We start from the raw sequence: 21,031 nt of genomic DNA on the forward strand, positions 1-21,031 counted from the left end.
TAGGAGGCTGCCTCCTGTGATGTCCAGGCACCTGAATCTGGACTTCAGGATGCCAACGGTCCTTTCCACAATGGTGCGTGTCCTCCGATGTGCCTCATTATGGGCAGGCTCGGATGCTGTGCTTGGGTTAGGAAATGGGTTCATGATCCATGGCTGGATCCCGTAACCCTGATCAGCTGAACAAAAAAATAGGAGTGAGTATTTTGTTAGTGCTTGCAACAGGAATGTCATGTAGCATGGCAGTTGATATCTTGTATCGTCTGTGACTCATATGTGTCTGTGGTATTGTGTGAGATCCTGGGCTTCTGTGAGGTTTTTTCTGCAGTGGGTTGTTTATCTTGACAACTTGTGTTTGGCTCATTGACCTGGTATCTATGATTTTGTTTTCGAACTGCTGGTCAGTATGTATGTACCATGCGTTGTGTTGTGAGCAACATGTTTTAGTGTGCTTTCACTGGAGGGGGCATGATACTTCCACACACACAATAGATTCCGATGTGGTGGTAACACGGTTGCACGACATGGCCTGGGCTTCCCATCCAATTAGACATATGTCATTGCAGATGAAATGCAACAGTGAGGGCCTTTGATTTGGCTTGGTGAAAATGCACAACACATCTCCAAAAGTTGGCAGCACTGAGGTGTTCAGTATTGACAATGCACAGTTGTCCCATGGGTGACTTGGTTCTAGGCAAACCTTTGTAGTTCCCTCTGCCAGTGGCTCATGTGCAACCGTGCACCTCCACTACCAAACTTGTTCCAGGTAACCTGGCTAACTGCCTTGTGGAGGTGGATGTATCTGTGCAGGCAGAGCCATCTCCCTGTACATCTGTTATTTTGATGGACTATTGGCTCTTTTAGTGTGTGCAGCAGTGTGCAGTTTGCATTAATGGCACATCAGTATGTGTTCATAGCAATTGCTACCTGGCAACGGTACCCCAGGAGTGATGTATGATGTTGGAACTGCCTCAGTATTTCCATGTCATCTACATGTGAGTCTGCCTCATCATTATATGTGTCTCATGGTGTTAGACCTGCAGCAACACACATTGCACACCCCTTCCACGCTACATATTGCTTAGGAGGGTGTTGGATTAACTATGTGGCCTAATGTAATAGCAAATGGTTCATCTTCCAAGTTGTACTCCCAGTGCAGGCCATGTCATTGTCACTGTGTGCTTTGACACTGGTCCCTTGTAGCTCTAGAGTTGCAGCTAACATTATTGGCTGCCGTCATTTGTCCATAGGTGTGTATCCCATTGTGTCAGGGTGTACAACATAACTACCTGTGTCACACCACAGTGTCTTCCTGCCCACAGGTCAATGTAGTGGTGTATGTATTGTGGGTCCTACAGGGTTGCTGTGCTGTGGGTATATTGCTAGATTTATGGACTTACCGACAAGAAGGCCATTGCCATATTGTCCATCCTGGAAGTGCTGATTGATCGTGCTGTGGCGAAAGATGAAGGAATCACGTACACTCCCAAGATACTTGGCCAAGATGTTGGTAAACAATCCCTGGTGGTCAACTATGACCTGCACATTTATGGAGTGGTTGTGCTTTCTGTTCCGGAATAGATGCTCTGTTGCTGCAGGTGGTACGATCCAGACATGGGTGTAGTCAATTGCATCAAGCACATGCGGGAAGCCATGTATTTGATAGAACCCTTGTTTTATCTCCTGCTGCTTCTGCTGGGTGTTGGGGAAGCTGATGTGGCAGCGTGTGAGGGAGATGATGGCATCCAGGACCTTGGGAAGGAAGGCGGAGAATGAGGGCTGTGATACCCCAGCAACCAGGACACCCGTTGTTTAGAAGGATCCACTTGCCAATATATGCAGGACAGCTAGCAGATTGGTCACCGGTGGTATATTGTGTGGTGTATGCAGGCTGGCTTTTGTATGTGGCTCAATTTGGTGGAGCAGCTGCTGGATGGCTTGCTAGTTGAGTCTATACCTCCGGATGATGTCCTGTGCTCTGAGGCCCTGGCCAGTTGTCCTGGTCCTGAAGACCCTCTCCTGCCTTCTACTTGCACCAAAAAAATGACGTCAAGCAGGTTAGAGTAAAAAAAAATGACTCTAACCTGCCTAGAGTCATTTTCTGATGCAAAACCATCCATACCACATGACTCCTGTCTTAGAAAAGACAGGAGTCATGCCCACCACCCCAATGGCCAGCACAGGGGGCCAGGGTCCCCTGGGCATGGCCACTGCACCCAGTGTCATGTAGGGGAGCCCATGTCAGGGCCCCCAATGGCACTTAAAAAAATACTTACTTGTACTTACCTATACTTACCTTGGATCGGGTCCCCCATCCTCCGCTGTCCCTCTGGTGTGGGTGGGGTTGTCCCTGGGACATGGGGAGGGTACCTGTGGGCTTATTCCATGGTGTTCCACCATGGAAATAGGCCTAGAGGTCCCTTAACGCCTGCCCTGACCCAGGTGTTTGAGAAATGGTGCAAAGCAAGCTTTGTACAGTTTTTTGACCCCTCCTCCCTCCTGTGATTTTAGCACAGGGGGATAAATATGCCCCTATGGCCATAGAGTAATTTTTTGCACGGGAATGTCTACTTTGCATCTCATTGATGCAAAATAGGTTACCACCTCCAAAAAATGACTTTAACTCCATAAATGTGGCACTAGACGGGTAGAGCGCCAAAGTATAAATATGGCGTTAGTTTTGCACCGAATTTGTGTAAAAAAAAATGATGCAAATTTGGCGCAAAACAAGTATATATATGCCCCTGAGTTCTGTTCTGCATGATAAAAGTTCTTTGCAGCAGGCCCATTAACCCTTTGCACTACTTTATGATGAGTCAAAACTGCCACTAGACAAAACTCGGATCTCTCTCGAGTAGGAACATTATTCGCCGTTATTCGGAGTTATCTTTGCATATTTATTGTTGCCTGAAAATGGCTGCACACACAAAGAACTTTACAGCAGGGGCTTGTAAACCCATAAGTTATTATTTCAAACACAGAGCCCTCTTCCCCAAAGGTCATCACCGGCTGCAGCTGCACCAGACACACTGCCAAAATCCAGCCAGAGCCACAGGTTTCAGGCACTGCCCTGCCAGTGGTACAGAACCCCAGCAGTGCGGGATGTCTCCAGCAGTGCCAGAATTGCCATGCTTTAGGACTCCAGCAGTGTGAGCTTCCTCCAGCTGTGCCCAGTCAGTGCCCTGGGTCTGCAGCAGTACTATTTATCTCCCGCAGTTCCCTCTCATTGCTACAGGACCCGTGCTGAAATGGCCTTTTGAGCACTCTAGCATTCTGGAACTGCCAGATGGGCCAGCATGAAAGGGCCAGAGAGTGGGATGTTTTTTTTGGCATCGTGTGCCCAAATATAAAATTCCCACACACTGGCTCATTCAAACTGGCCCAATTTGCAGTGGCGGACTGCCCAAGATGGTAAGTCCAACACTGATAGGGCCTCAACAGTACGAGTTATCTCTGTCAGCGCTAAGTCATTGCTATGTAATAGTAGTGTGAACTTTAGTTGTTGCCAGTCAGTGCTCTGGAACTACAGCAGTGCAGGATTCCTTTAGCAGTGTCCTGTCTGTGCAGTAAGGCTCCAGCAGTATTATTTTACCCTTGCAGTGCCCAGTTGGTGTAGAAGGCTGGCCTGGTTTGTAGTGGTACCTTAGGTACTCACACCTTATACCAGGTCCAGTTATCCCTTATTAGTGAAATGTAGGCAGTTTTCTAGCAGCTAAGGCTATCTAGAGGTAGCTGTAGCAGAGCAGCTCAGGCTGAATTAGGAGACATGCAAAGTTCCTGCAATAAGACTATAGTTACACAGTACGTATACACAATAAAAGACAATATTCAGTGTTACCAAAAATAAAGATACTTTATTTTAGTGACACAAGGCCAAAAATATCTTAGAGGCAATACTCTTTCTGGAGGTAAGTATTAAACATAATATTTACACTAGAGACCAAAATCAGGTAAGTAAATAGTCATAGAATAGTGCAAACAGTAGAAAATACAATAGAATGCAATAGGCCTAGGGGCAACGCAAGTCATATACTAAGAAAGTGGAATGCAAATCATTTCCCTCTAGGAATGTCTAGTGTGTAGAGGGGTGCTGGGAGTGTAAGAACACACCAAAGGTAAGTAAAATACCCCACCCCAGAGCCCAGAAAAGCAGGAAAGCAGGAGTAAAGTACTGCAAGTTTCCTCAGGACACACTACTAGTCGAGATAAGAGATACTGCACGAACCAAGAATGACTGCAATCAACAACTGGTGGGTTCCTGGTCCCGAAGACCTATGAAGAGAGGAGACCAAATCCAGAAGTCGCCGAAGTTTCCAGGAAGGACAGGAGCCCCTGCCAACCTAGAAAATGGTGCAAAAGTGGATTCTCTGGTTAGAAGAAGTGAGCAGAAGAGCACCAAAGAAGATGGCTGCAGGTTCCTGCATGGTGCAGGAGATGTCCCACGTCGAATTGTTGGATGCTGGCTGTTTGCGTCGGTGGATTCGTCCAACAAGCCTTGGTTCAAGCAAGGTTGCGATTTTCATAAAAATGGCACTGCCTGGACCCAGGAGGGACCTGGGGGTCTCAACTCACACTGAGGAGACAGAGTGGGCTTTCAGCACTGGAGAGAGCCCACAGAAGATCATGCAGCACCCACAGGAGTCCCAGGACACGGGGACAAAGAAGATGCAAACTGTGGTTGGTGCAGCACAACAAAAGAAGGTCCCACACCGCCGGAGAACAACTCAGCGAGTTGTGCATCACAGGATGGAGTGCTGGGGACGTGCGAAACAACAGAGCTGAGGAGGAGGGGCTGCCCAGGGAGCCCAGGAGCCCTTTAAATTCATCTTTTGCACTCCCGCTCCACGGGAGGCGCGAAACAACAGAGCTGAGGAGGAGGGGCTGCCCAGAGAGCCCGGGAGCCCTTTAAATTAATCTTTTGCGCTCCCGCTCGCGGGACGTGCGAAACAACAGAGCTGAGGAGGAGGGGCTGCCCAGAGAGCCCGGGAGCCCTTTAAATTCATCTTTTGCGCTCCCGCTCGCGTCCTTGCCAGGAAGAGGCAGGGCAGGGCCCCCCCCCACTGACATTTCTCCAAAGACTTCTGGATTTGGTGGCACACAGGCACGTGGCCGCCAGGAGGTACTCTCTTGGTGTTTTCCTCTTCTTTTTCTGCTGCCCCATGACTGAGCCTAACTTCTAGCCTATGCAAAGTAAATTAAAATAGCAGCATTTACTTATTGTTACTGGGGCAGGTCTAAATCTTCACATATTTGCTGCTGTGCCTACATTACAAAACGCTGGTTTTTGTTCACAAATTGGGGACTAAGGGCCAGATGTAGGAAACGATTTGTGACTCGCAAACGGCAAAAATTGCCGTTTGCGAGTCGCAAACCGGAGTTTCCTATGCAGAAATGCATTTTGCGAGTCAGAACCGACTCGCAAAATGCATTTCCGACTCGCAAATAGGAAGGGGTGTTCCCTTCCTATTTGCGACTCGCAGTGGGATGCAATTCCATTTGCGACCGCGTACGCGGTCACAAATGGAGTCGCAGTTACCATCCACTTCAAGGTTTCGTTTTTTTTTTTAAGTGCAGCTCGTTTTCCTTTAAGGAAAACGGGCTACACTTAAAAAAAAAAAAACTGCTTTATTGAAAGCAGTCACGAACATGGAGGTCTGCTGACGACAGCAGGCCTCCATGTTTGCGAGTGCCTTTACTCGCTATGGGGCCGCAATTTGCGACCCACCTCATGAATATTCATGAGGTGGGTCATTGCAACCCCATAGCGAGTCGCAGTCGGTGTCTGAGACACCGTACTGCATTCCAAATTGGGAGTTGCAATTTGCGAGTCGCTGGGACTCGCAAATTGCAAGTCGCAATTTGGAAGTTTGCTACATCTGGCCCTAACTCCCTACAAATGTTATTTTGAGTATTTGAAAGGTCGGATTCTGTCCGTGGTGGTTGGGGGTGGGATTCACCCCCCATAAGTTTGTTCTCTGCCCCCTTGGCTTTTTTTTCTGTACGCCATCCAACCCGAGGAACTTCAATAACTTATCGGGATGGGGAAAAGGAAAGCCAGTGGTAACCGCACTGGGCAGTGAGGGGCAAAGAAAGTACCTCGACATGCCGCTGAAAACTGCACACTGACCCAAATCGATGATCTAATAGAGGAAGTAGAAAGTTTGTTAGCTACTAAGCCCCTCAAGAAAGGGATTACTGCCTCCACTAATGATATAAAATCCATCTTCGCCCCTGTGAATAGAGAACTGTCGTTACCCACATCACAAGGATCTAATTTAGAACTTATTATGCTAGAAGCTTCAACTAATTTAATAGAAAACCCTAAACTGAGCCTGCCTAACCAGCAGGGTAGTGTGTTCCCCCTTATAAATTGCGATAACCGTTTTTTACCTCTTGCCTCATTGGCGCCCTCTGATCCAGAGAGGAGTGTGTCAAGGGAGACAGAGGAGCCACTAATACTTTCAGCTACTCAGAGGGAACACCCTGTTGAGACACAGCTAGTACAAATAAGAGCTGAAATTCTGAGCCTCAGAGAGTACGTTACATCTTTTAGCCATATGATATACGAGAAGCTGCACGGCATATCCGCCGTAATTGGGGGCATAAGGAAATCTTCATTTAAACTTGAGCCTAACTCTTTATTTAGGCAAACCCAACAAGTTGAAACATCTACGACAGGAATACACAGGGGAAAGAGGGCTGAAGTGGCAACACAGAACTTCCATGGGGAAAAAAGTGTACTTCCGGCTGTGGTCGGTTTAAACAAATGCGATATAAACCGGAATAAAGGGGCTAATCGCGAGGTGCATAGAAATGAATCTTCAGACAAAAGTTTTATAGGCCCTCTGCGAAGTGCCCCACTAAGCCAGATTAAGCACAGTTATTATGACATATACATGACAAACGTCCCCAAGCTGAGCTATGGTCAAAAAGAGCAAGGGGATTCCCTTAAGAATAAAGTAATCCATTGGATAAGGGGGGTAAAGAAGTGTAGGTCTATCATAAGGGATGACATAGTCACTGTCCAGAGACATTCAAGAGAATGTTCAGCAACAGACCTTATAGGGCTGAAACTGAGCAGCCAGAGCCTAGTAAAGGGCCTTTAGGCACTTAGGGGGTCATTCCGCTGGGGACCGCGGATGCACCGCCAACAGGCTGGCGGTGCATCCAGGCCAATTCTGACCGCGGCAGTAAAGCTGCGGTCAGAAAAGGGAAACCAGCGGTTTCCCGCCGGTTTTCCCCTGGCCTGAGGAATCCTCCATGGCGGCGCTGCAGGCAGCGCCGCCATGGGGATTCCGACCCCCTTCCCGCCAGCCTGGTTCTGGCGGTTTTGACTGCCAGAACCTGGCTGGCGGGAACGGGTGTCGTGGGGCCCCTGGGGGCCCCTGCAGTGCCCATGCCAATGGCATGGGCACTGCAGGGGCCCCCTAACAGGGCCCCACAAAGATTTATAGTGTCTGCATAGCAGACACTGAAAATTGCGATGGGTGCAACTGCACCCGTCGCACCCTTTCCACTCCGCCGGCTCCATTCGGAGCCGGCATCCTCGTGGAAGGGGGTTTCCCGCTGGGCGGGCGGGCGGCCTTCTGGCGGTCGCCCGCCAGCCCAGCGGAAAACTCAGAATTACCGCGGCGGTCTTTTGACCGCGCTGCGGTATTCTGTCGGGGGAACTTTGGCGGGCGGCCTCTGCCGCCCGCCGAAGTCAGAATGACCCCCTTAATCTAAGATTAAGACCTGGTACTGCATCCCAAGTGTCACTTGCCCAAAAAATCCCTCAATCATTGGCTAATCTGTTTTTTAAAGAGAGATGTGACATTCCAACGCCCCCGAGCACATGTACTCCAAGAAGAGATCATAAGAGCAGGCCCACTTCAACCATTGATTGACGTGAAGCCCCATAGTGAAGGTTGGGAGAGACGGCATACCCAGTAAAATGGCTTTGGACCCCTCTATACCAAGCAACCAGATATTGTGCACCCTGGGGGTGGAGCCAAGAGCACATTGTAGTGACCAAGTAGAGGAGATGGACTGTGGAGTAACGCCTCACTCAAGTGAGAACAGAGAGAAGCCGCAAGATATGGGGGATGGATCTGACTCACTGATTAAGCTTTTATCTTGGAATGTGGCAGTTCTGCTTCAGAAAATAGCTAACCCTGATTGGTGCAGTCTCATAGATCAACACCATATTATCCTATTGTAGGAGACATGGGCCTCTTCTGCGATTAATAGAGTAGGATATTGGACCTTTCAGAAGATCGCGCTTCCACCACCATCTGGCAGGGCATCAGGGGGTTTGATAATCTGGCTAAAACATGATTTGTTCCCAAAGGTGAAGGAGCTAACAACCCCCACAAGGGATATACTAGCTGTCGAGGTCGAACTTAGCAGCCTAAGGGGGCCTGTTTGTATAGTAATTGCAAACATATATGTTAGACCTGGCACCCAAAGGTCCCAGACCGCTCTGGTATGCTAACAGACCTCTTGAACTGTTCACCGGGGGGACAGGGTTTAATCGTTGCAGGAGATCTTAATATGCAACTGAATTGCAGAAACGACAATCAGCAAAAAGGAACCCAGTTTGCAGATCCATGGGACAGATCTGGCCCGGTTCGAGTCACAACTAAGAAAGCAGGGGGAGCACTAGATCTATTAGAAGATCTAATAAAAACAAAGGGGTTAAGAATAGTAAATGGGAACACGAAGTCAGACACCCCGGCGTTCCCTACATATAGGAGAGGTCCATATTCAAGTTGTTTAGATTATGTTTTAGTAGATGACGTCCTCTGGAAATCTCTTATCGATATGGTTGTTCTTCCTCGTATTGATAGTGACCACCAAGCTCTGAGTACCTCCTTTTCTACTACTCTATTTAGTTGTAAAACACTGACAAAGTGGGTCAAAGGCAATGCCCTAGCTATGACGAATGATTACAAAAATGTGAAATGGGAACTGGTGGAAGATGATGTAAATTTCCAGTTATTAATTTACAAAATAGTTACATCAACGCTTTTACCCTTGAAACATACTGATTTTGCATCGGTGGATCTGATTAATCTGCATAGTATTTTGACCAATCGGTTAAAACCACAGTTCCAGGTAGTAAGGAGGCGGGCAGAGATTGGGGCTAGAACATTGAGGTGGTTCTCTAACTCCTGTCGTCAGGCCAAAATACAGCTATTGGGAGCACTGAAGGCAGGGAACTGTCGAGAGATAAGAGTATCCAGGGCTGCGTACAAAGCAGTATTAAAAAATGCTAAAAAAGAGTGGGAAACCAAATATTGGAATGGGCTGGTAGATGCACTCCATGAGAAGGATCTTAACCTGTTCTGGAAACTAGTGTCAGGCAAAGGCAGCTCCCAAACCGGGGACAACTATCCTGTAATCCAGCCAGAAACTTGGGGTCACATTTTAAAAATGTATATAGAGAGCCTCAAATTAGCAGCATTACTGCCCCTTTATCAAAACCTAATGGGCCTTTTATTGCCAACATATCAACTGTTGGGGCAGTTACACTACCTAAATTTGCTCTGGATCTTTTTTCTCTAAAAGAAACAACTTTGGCTCTCCAATCAGTACATAAAGGGAAGGCCCCTGGGTTAGATGGTATCCCAGGTGATCTATATCTGTCCCGACCGACAACTTGGTCCCTATATTTAAATGCGCTCAGCAATGAGATACTGAGGGGTGGAGGACTTCCCCCCACGTGGCAAGGAGCAATTATAGTCCCTATCTTCAAGAAAGGGCCAAGGGAAGAACCTACTAACTATAGGCCAATAAGCCTAATTGATGTCAGCCAAAAAATATTCTGCAAGCAGGTACTGAATAGATTACAGGCATGGATAGAGGATTCTCACATAATTTCCGACTTCCAGGCAGGATTTAGGAAAGGAATGAGCACAATAGATCAGGAGTTCAGGTTCAATCTTCTTTGCTGGAAATACCTGTCACTTAACAAGAGCCACTTGTACGTGGCTTTTATTGATCTAAAAGCTGCCTTTGATATGGTACCACGGGATCTATTGTGGAATGTTTTGGAGAGCTACCAACTTGACGGAGAATTATTAAGACTGATTAGGTACTTACATGAGGGGACTTACGCTCAAGTACATTGGTCTCAAAGTGGTGATCTAACAGAAGCTATACCTGTCGATAGGGGGGTCAGGCAGGGGTGTGTTCTGGCCCCAACATTATTTAATCTCTTCATCAATGGTGCTGCGGACCAGCTGTTACATTGCAACCATGATGCTCCAAAGTTAGCTGGAGCCTCTGTCCCCCTTTTAATGTTCGCTGATGATACTTTATTAATTTCGAGAACGCCAATGGGCCTACAAAATGAACTGGATGCTTTCTACAATTTTTGCTCCAGTAGAGGACTTGAAATAAATCCAACCAAATCCAAGTTCATGGTTTTTAATCTGCATAAATCATTCAGGGGGACAATGACCATAGCAGGCCATCCGGTAGAGAGAGTTAGCCAATTCGATTATCTGGGGCTTAGGCTAAGAGATGATCAACAGTGGTCAGCGCAGATTGGAAGAGTTTGTCAGTTCTTAGACAGAGGTCAACAGTGATAGGTAGGGAAATTGCTAATATTTTGGAAGGGGAGATCTCACCCGCCATTACTGTCTATAAAGCAGCGGCATTGGTAGCTTCAACTTATGGTGCTGAGCTTTGGGGGCACACTAATTCAAGGTGTTTGACGACGGTAGAAAACCGCTTTCTACGTAATTTTTTGCGGCTGCCAATGAGTACCCCCTCACACCTCTTAGATTTGATCTAGCCTTAAATGAGATCCATAATGAAATTGCTCTAAGACCACTCATGTACTGGGTCACCCTCTGGACTTCTGAGTATTTGTCCACCTTCCAAATAACAATAGATGAGATTCTTGTGGGTGACTGTGCATTACAAATCCCCTGGTTCAGACACATTAGAGACATGTGTAAACTCCTTAAAATGGAGGAGTTGTGGAGAGATCCTCATAACTTCACTAAGGAAGTAAAAGAGCGCAAAAACAGGTGCTACTGGGAGAATATTCTGGTGCAAATTTGGTATAAAAATCAAGGTAGTCGGACCCTACAGTTTTTGGACCACAAATGTAGCCCTAAATTCGAGGCCTATATGGACAATGTAAATCCTCCCTACACCAAAACCCTCTTTATTAAGTTCAGATTAGGGATCCTTCCGCTCAAGACATTTACCGCGAGATGGAGAGTGGAGGACTGCAATCTGACTTCCTGTCATCATTGTCAAGAGATACCAGAGTCACTCGCACACTTTATGTTTTTTGTCCTATATATCTGGCCCCTAGGAAGAAGTGGATTGTCCCGTTATGCAGGTCAATGGGGATAAGGGAATGTAATACATCATTACGCCTTTTGACAACTGATACAACTGACAAGATCGTTTTTTCAGTTGCGAGATATCTGCAAAGTGCATGGGCTATAAGAACCAGAGAATTGTTATAATTGTGTATTTTAACAAATTGATTTTAGATCTGAATTACTTAATGCAGCAGCTGATAATTGATTGGAGTTAAGATATAATGGCCCATTATATTTTTATATCTTAATATTTAATACCCTAGGATCTAAAGATTTTAAGATCAATGTCTGTTTTGTGCTGTTTTAACAATTATGTGATTTTATAACTTATTCAGGGCTTCTTAATGTATAATGTGGCACTTCTCGTTTATCACCTTTTATAACTGATTCACTGTATAATTATGATATGGTGTTTTATTGCATACTTTTATGGCTTCCAGCCAAAATAAAGTTATTATTGATTGATTGATTGATTGCTGGGGACCTGAGCTACATTGTGCACAAAGGATCCTTGGAAGAAGTGCACAAAAGCCCAAGGAGCTGGAAATTATGTGGTGCACAGGGGTACTGTCGCAAACCGGAAAGGCAAGATCTTACCTCTTCCAAATTTGGACAGCTGGACCTTAGGACAGTCTGGGTCACGTCAGTCCACCACCTATGTTCCAGGGAGCATGCTCGTTGTCAGGAGAGGAGTCCCAGAGAACCAGTCATCATCACAGAAGGGTGCCTGCAGGAGCAGGGAAGTGAGTCTGTCACTCCACGGGAAATTCCTCAGAGCATTCAATACCTTGGAAACTGTTGCAAATGCTGGCTGAAGTTGCAGGTCACAGGAGTCGTCCTGGATACTTTGTTGCAGTTACAGCGGTTCCTGGAGCAGTCTGCGGTTGATCCGATGGTCAGAAGCTAAAACAGAGGATGCAGAGGATTCCTGGAGGAGTCTTGCAATCTGAATCTGAGGAAACACCCAAAGGAGGGACCCTAAATAGCCCTGAGAGGGGGATTGGCTACCTACCCAGGTATGCACCTATCAGGAGGGGTTTCTGATGTCACCTGCTGGCAATGGCCACTCAGACATCTCCAGAGCGTCCCCACACCTTGGAATCCAAGATGGCTAATGCCAGGGACACACTGGAGGAGCTCTGGGCACCACCCCTTGGGTGGTGATGGACAGGGAATTGGTCACTCCCCTTTCCTTTGTCCAGTTTTGCATCAGAGCAGGGACTGGGGGTCCCTAAACCGGTGTAGACTGGCTTATGCAAGGAGGGCACCATTTGTGCCCTTCAAAGCATTTCCAGAGGCTCTGGGAGGCTACCCCACCCAAGCCTGTAACACCTATTTCCAAAGGGAGAGGGTGTAACCTTCCTGGGACTGAGCTGCTGAGACCCTTTGAGGGCAGAAACCCATCTGTGAGGTGGCAGCAGCTGGGGCTGCAGTGGAAACCTCAGAAAACTGGTTTGGCAGTACTGGGGGTCCACGTTGGAGCCCCCAGGATGCATGGGATTGGCCACCATACCAAATTTGGAATGGGGGACAATTCCATGATCTTAGACACCTCACATGGCCATATTTGGAGTTGCCATTATGAAGCTACATATATGTATTGACATATATGTAGTGCACGCGTGTAATGGTATCCCCGCACTCGCGAAGTCTGAGGAATTGGCCCGGACAGCGTGGGGGCACCTTTGCTAGTTCAAGGGTGCCCTCACACTTAGTAACTTTCCACCTAGCCTTCAGTAAATGAAGGTTAGACATATAGGTGACTTAGAAGTTACTTAAGTGCAGTGAAAATAACTGTGAAATAGTGTGTGCACTATTTCACTCAAACTGCAGTGGCATTATCTGAGCTCCTTATGGGTGGGAAAATAAATGCTGCAGCCCATAAGGATCTCCTGGAACCCCAATGCCCTGGGTAGCTGGGTACCATATACTAGGGACTCATAGGGGGGTCCAGTGTGCCAATTGGAATATGAAGTCACTAAACTATAGTGACTAATTTGGAAGCAGAGAGAGCATAAGCACTGAAGTTATGGTTAGCAGAACTTCATTGACACAGTTAAGCATACTGACAACACACACATTAGGCCACCAACTATGAGCACTGGGGTCCTGGCTAGCAGGATCTCAGTGAGACAGGCAAAACACACTGACAAATAGGGTTTTAACTATGAACACTGGGGTCCTGGCTAGCAGGATCCCAGTGAGACAGTAAAAACACACTGGCTAACACTCACAAACAGGCCACAAATGGGGGTAACAATGCTAGAAAAAGGCTACTTTCTAACAGTTGGCGCTGTAGAAACATACAGTACAACTGTGCTCTGCCAGTATTACAGTGCAAGCTTCCTCTGGCCGTGCCTTGGCTCTACCAATGTTAGTTTCAGTCTGCAGTGCCTGTTCAGTGCAACATAACACCAGCAGTGCCAGTTTCCTCTAGTAGTCCATAGCTAATAGTGTAGTATTCAAGTAGTGGGAGGAGCACCATCGTAGACTTAGGTGCAGAATCCATTTAGGACTTCATTCAGAATAACTGGAATGGAAATTCATGCATCAGCTGGTAATCACGTATTTTCCTGTCTTTTTTCTTGTTAGTATGTTATGCTATATGATAGAATTAAGATTATCATAACATGTGGTGCCAGGCATTAGCAATGAACACCCATTCACCGATTTGAGATGGGCCACTCTTTATCTTCAGCCTCGTATGGGTTGTGAATGACGAGCCTTCAAGTGATTTTCCCCACCCACGTTTTGGCAGGAAACAAACTGACCAGTGTGAACACGGGAAAAGTCCCTGAATGGAAGAAAACCGTGCAGCAATCAGTGTGGAAACATTAATTTCTCTTGTGATTGCTGGGCACTGTTAGTATGACAACCATCATGCTATGCAGAGGAAAAAAGTGAGATAAAACAGGAAATGTTTTCAATCTTGACCAAAAGAAAAAAAACGAGCAAAAGAAAATAAAAACGAGAAATGGCAAAGCTTCCTATGAAAAAACACTTTCCACACTACTAAAAAAATCACAAAGTTTCATTTCAGAATGTAAACAAATACACAGACACCGCAAGTTCACATAAGAGGGTTCTTCATATGAACAAAAGAAGATTGTTGCTGGGCTAAACGGGATAATGCTCGAGTATTTCTTGATTGGGTGAAAAGTAGACAAGGAATATGCAAAACGTAAGGAGTTCGGAAGAGGTATTGCCGGTATTGCCTCCTGGTTTTGAAATAAAACACGTGTTTAAAGTACTTCCCACCCTCCTAACTGGACTTTCCTTTCCACATAAATTGAAAATGAAGTGTAAAAAAGTTGATAGAAGCAAGCCAATTCAAAGCACCTGCGCCACCATGAGTGCAAGAGTTATTAGCTCCCTGCCTGAATATTTAGAAAGGATCCCGGCTGGGATGAAAGGCAAACCGAAACCAGAGGAGGGGCCATCATATGCTGTAACAGGAGGAAGCGTGACATAGTGTGATGACCAATAGAAATGTTCAGGAATGTTCACTTAGTTAATGCTCCAGGGGAGGGAACTCAGCACTCAAAGGAGAGACATTTCACAAAATGCTCCAAAAAAATGAAGCATTTAAGACAAGCCCACAGAGATATTACAATAGGCTCTAGAGAGCTTACGCACTCGACCCTAAAAGATGAAAACATTTGGAAAACAGGTGCTTGCAAAAGAGTAAACATCAAACTCCTTCTAATTTGTATTGGAAAATTACCTATTCTGATGGGAAAGGAGAATAACGAGTGAGCAAATCCCTTCCTGCTATGTGTTTTGTTTATGCATAAACGCCCGATGTACGACCATTCCACTTTGTACCTCGCAATTTACATTTTTTTTTGCGAGTCACAATCTAGAATGTACAAATGCAGCCCTTTTCCCTTAAAGGAAAACAGGATGCATTTAACAGTGGGACCACTACCTGCTCTGAAAAAATATTTTCACTTCTATTTACAAAGGGGGCCCACTGGGGACCCCTTCCCATTTGCAAATGGATTTAAATTGGTGATAACTGTAATTGTTTTGCAATTCCAATTTCGGTCTCAAAACAATCAGACATGCCACTGTGACTCGTAATTAGGAAGAGACGCCCTTGGAACATCTCTTCCTGAGTGCGAGTCACAATCCCTATTTTGCGAGTCAGTTCTTGTGTGCTGGTTTGCAAAATGGGGAAGGTACATTGGAAAAGGCTATTTTGCAGTGGCAAAAGGCAAAATTTTCCTTTTGCAACCGCAAAACGCATCATACATCGGGCCCAGGGTGGCTTTCATAAGAACTCAATAACATCGAGAGTATAACAGAGACACAACTTCCAATTTGAAAAGAAACAAATGATTATTGTCATCATATTAATGAGAAAAGAATTTGCAAAGAGGGATGTGTTTCAAGTTATGGCCCATGAAGCAATCAACACAATACTTGTGCTCAGGACAGAAATGGTTCAAACATCAAAAAGACAGACATGGGAATCCCTGACCTTAATCGGTACGATTTATAGAGGTGTTATTATTTGGACTGCTATCTTCATCCCCAAAGATGAAAGCTTGTGAGGTAATCCCAAACCTTTCGTGTCATAGATGGACCTATGAAAAAAGTCTTATTATCATATTCCTGAAGAGCTAATTAAAAAGATGTAGGCAATTAAATAAATATGGATTTCACAGAAGAACTGCCCTCCAGCCTTATCTATGCACCTACTAGTCATCAACTTCACCAAACACTTTTTATAAGAGTAGATCATGCTTTAAGCAGGGCAGAAGCCTGAAATCTCCAGGATCTCATATCGTCAAGAAACTACTACAATGACTGCACTGAGTATAAAGATGTTCCATAAATATAAGCTAAAAAATAAACATCTGAAACAAAAAAATAAAATTCAAGACTGTCATTTAAATAATAAGTGTTTTGTGCCAAATTTATAAGGTTTCTGTAGTGTATAAAACTTAAAACAGAGGCCCAGATTTACAAGAATCTGGTGAATCAGTGCTGATACACTAGATTTCTTGTGCCCCCCCACCCACCGCCACCTAACGACACCATAGGTGCACAGTATTTACAATACGGCGCACCACAGTGCACGTTAGACCGATAGTGTTAACATTTTTTACGCTATGGTGGTGCTTTGCTCCACTATAGTCAAAACTTTTGATGCTAGAAACCCAAAGTGCAAGGATGCCATTGATTTTAATGGGTGCGTCCTTGTTAAAAATGACTGCAAAAATAGTGCAATGAAGGGACAAATTTAAGAACAGTGGCGCTGCACCCTTTGTTAGCCAAGTTTCTGATAGAAACAAAGTATCAGGGTTTTCTGAATCAAGAAGATGAAACATAGTTTATGTTTATTAAAGATGAAGTATTGAGGTAGATAACCAATAGAGTTTTAGAGTTACTCAGCAAGTTAGTACTGATATTATGTTTCACACGCAGTCACTCCCACCCACTCTCAGAGAAGTGGTCATCATCACTGTCCTCAAACCGGACAAACCAGCCGAATGCTGCGACTCCTACAGACTCCTCTCGCTTATCAACATCGACAATAAGATATATGACAACATATTGGCAAACCATCAATCCCCCTTCTATCCGATATGTCCGCCCAGATCAATCAGCCTTTATTTGGGAATTATTGGATTGTTTATGTGCAGGAAGAGCACCTTCCTGCACATAAAAAATCATTCCATGCAAACCAGGCTCCCTTGCATTACGGTGCAAGGGTGCCTACGTTGGCACTAGGCAGCAAATTTTAGTGCCGTATTGTATTCAACAGAGCACATCCCTGCGTTTCTGACGTGATGCAGCACGGCGCTGCCAAATTTGTTGCAGCACTGTGATGCGCCACTTCTGAGTAAATGTGGCCCATGATTCCTTAGAATGGATCTTTTTAACCTCCTCACCGCATCGGGATGAGTCAGCAGTTTATAAAATAAATTTGATTTCTTTAAACGAGCCCGGTCCCTCGGGTGCAGTTGAACGGACTCCTATCAGATCCATTCCCCATTTCCGGGTAACACGGCAGGGATGTCCATTATCCCCACTTTTGTTTGCTGTTGCGAAGGAGCCCTCAGCTGCAAGATTTCTTCAACACCATGCGGCTAGGAGTATAGACTTCAGCTCTAGGGGTCTTGTGGTCTCTATGTATACAGATGACTCTGCTTTATATGTCTGCTACCCTGGTGAAAACCTTAATTCACTCACCTGTGAAGTGGTGTGCTCTGGCAGAAATTCAGCAATCTCTGGCAATTGGTCCTAATCTATTCCTTTTCCACTTCCAGACTCTGCACCACCCTTTAAATGTGAATATCAACTGAAATGGGCAACAGAACCCATTAGATATCTGGGCATAAGGCTCAGTAGAGATGTGGAGCAGATATGGAGAGCCTATTGTGGCTATACCCTAGATTGGCTTGAGGACAGAATACCCATCTGGTCCCGTCTGCCACTAACCATAGTGGGACATATTGCAATAGCCAAGATGATTGTATTACCCAACTGTTGTATCTTTTCATAAACATACCGCTTCCACTCTCGACCTAGTTCCTTAAAAGTCTACGGTCCAACCTGATTTCGCAGTACTGGGCCAAGAAACAAGCTCAAATTTCTTACAAAACTCTCACACTGCTGCAATCACAAGGTGAACTGGGAGCCCGGATATGATCCTATATGCACCATGTGTGGAAGCACAATTCCTGCAATAATGGATCCATTCCAATCCATACCAACCGCATGTGGCTATTGAGGCTGACCACGCATCTCCTTGGCCTCTGTCAACTGCCCTCTTTCTCCCATACAAGACACCTAGAGGTGAAATTGACACAGTTGAGTGTGTGCGAAGGGCATGGGAGGGATTGTGAAAACGCGCTGGTCTGAAAAGGCTCTGTGCCCCATCCGCCCCACAAGCTAACAACCCCACATTCCCTCCATTACAAGATAAGCAAGCTATTACACGTGCCCAGCTGTAAAACATTGGAAACATTCTCAGATCCATACCCAGATAACCAATTCTTGCCACCCTTTCAGAGCCCAACAAGATCACCACCCACCTTTTCAGATACCCTCCTTTATTATCAGATACAAGCCACATGTCAAGCACAGCACAACACGTTCCCAAGCCCCTCGCCGCCACTCCCACCACTAGAGCACATGTTCACGTCCACCTTCCGCTGGAAATTGATCACCAGACTTTATAACCACACACAGGCTCATGCCCCAATCGTGACTCCGAGTTTGCGGGATGCGTGTGAGCAACAGACATTGATTCTCCTCTGGCAGAGGATATGTGAACTTATTGCTGTAATCAATTGACAATGCAATCACCTAATTACAGGCTGCATCTCATACACTTCACATTCCTGCATCTCTTATACCGCATCCCTATACAACTTTTTTAGAAGGGACTTTCCCCCAATGCCAGCTGTCCGAGATGCAATGCGCTGCAGGAGTATTTCCTCCATCTTGCCTGGCAGTGTGGCACGCTACTGCACAGAAGTATATAAGATAATACATGCAATGACAGATATGATGCTTCAATATGCTCCCTTAATCAGCCTATTTGGCTACGTCGCAGACATACCCCTCACAACAGCAAACTCATTGTCATCCTACTACCGCTAGCCAAATGCAGAGTGGCCATGCACTGGGGATAGGAAACCAGCTTCAACTATAAAGGCATGGCTAGAGGACTTGACTTACTGTCAGGAACAGTTAACTAATTACTGGGAACTCATGCCATCCCAATCCTGGCCCACAGATATCTGGGATAGTCCTGTCACACCTACATCAAAACAAAGACACTCTAGATACTGCTGGGATTGTGGCTGGAGTGGGAGAGGGGGTGCCAGACTCCCTTGCACTCGGGGCCACTGTTTAGTATCTCTCGGATTGGGGGAGGGATGTGTCATCACAGAAGGTGCTAACTGAGGTGGCTGCCAGGTGTTGTTTGCCTGTATCCTGGCAAGTAGGATGCAGTAAACAGGCTCCATTGGGGTCAACTGTCTGGCCAGTATGAAACTTTCGTATGTGAGAGACGTATAACTTCACTAAGAAATATGCAATTATGAGATTTGCTGTACCATTAAAACATTTATGGTGACATTTGCTCATGTTTTATTGGTCCTAATCTTGAAAACTCTAATTAAAACAAGTTTCACAATCAGGCCAGCTTCTTCATAAATACTCCCATTCACAGTGTAAAGAGAGAAATGTCAGGCAGAGGATAATAGTCCAATTTGTTTATTGCCTGTGGGCTAGGGGAGTAACTCTCCGAATGGAGTGATGTTTGGTCATTCCGAGCATAAAAAGTTTTTCCCTCATAATGGCTGGTCCCTGGTCGTAGTCGGGTACAGATGAGCTTGCCTTCAGCACACCAGTAGTGCACCTGCTGCGCGCGCCCATGCCAAGGTCCAGAAAATATGGGGTGGGTCAGCAAGCAAAGAAAAACTGGAGTGCAAATAGTCAAGATGGCAGCTCAAAAAGGTGCAAGTCCTGGGAATGGAATCTGGCCATTAAGCTCCCTTCGAGTACGGAAGGCAAGTACACTATAGCACAACATGGGGGAATTAGTAATAAAACCAATGGATCGAGAAAATTTACATTTGCCACCACCTGGTGGGCAGAAAATCTGGATTTTATTAAAGACATGGAGGGTAATATTATGTAATATCCTTTAATGCTACTACTCACAGCAGTTCCTTTAAATAACTTAGAACACAAGAATTCCAAATTTATAAAAGCAAGGAACCCCCAACCTTCATCCTTCTTTTTTAGTGACTGAAATGTCACAAAATATTCAGGGCCAGATTTAAGAAAAGTGTCTCTACATTAAATATAGCAACACTTTTCTTGTGGTCACTTGTGGCCACCTACTGCCACCATGTGTGCTCTGCATTTAAAATATGGCACACCACAGTGCAGGGTAGGGGGCAATAGCATCAGAATGTTTGACGCTATTGATGTACTGTTCGTGGTTAGCACCAAAGGTTTGGCCCTAACCCTGAACAGTACATAGGGGCTCATTGAAAACAATGGCCGCCTGCTCTGAGCAGGCATTACAAATGCCAGAAAAAATGACACAAAGAAATCTTTTAGATTTCTATGCACCAAATTTTTCGCCCCCCAACAGGTCAATGCCCCCTTTGCATACATTATTCCAGGCACAGGCATATTGTGGAGCAAGGGGTTACAAAGTGGTGCAACGCATGCATTGTGCCACTTTGTAAATGTGGCGCTATGTTTTTGGCCATCTAACGCCACATTAGCTTAAAAACAATTAGGCTAATGTGTCGTTAGATGGCGCTAGACCCTCTTAAATCTGGGCCTTAAAACTTTAGAACAGTTTTTAATAGAAAAACCTTCTCTGAAAACCATACGATCTCCCTTGTTAGTTATTCCTCAAGATTGAACATTTCCATCTTCTTAATATAAATCTTCTCCATCCATTAAACTTGCCCACGAGCAACAAGTTAAACAAATGACAATTAATTCAGGGCTGGGTAAAATGGGAGGGATAATATTAGCCTCAGTGTCTTTAATTCAATCCAATTTTGCTGCCCACCATGCTCTGGAAAATGTATATTTTATGACAAGACACAGAGGCTAATGAGAGGGCATAACTTGGCTGTGTCATTATGCGTTCCAGAAGGGGAAATTAAATGTATTGCGAGGCCTGGTACTTTCATAGGATAGCATTAGGGCTACCCTCATAAACT

This window comes from Pleurodeles waltl, chromosome 3_1, assembly GCF_031143425.1.
Source record: "Pleurodeles waltl isolate 20211129_DDA chromosome 3_1, aPleWal1.hap1.20221129, whole genome shotgun sequence".
Lineage (NCBI taxonomy): Eukaryota > Metazoa > Chordata > Amphibia > Caudata > Salamandridae > Pleurodeles > Pleurodeles waltl.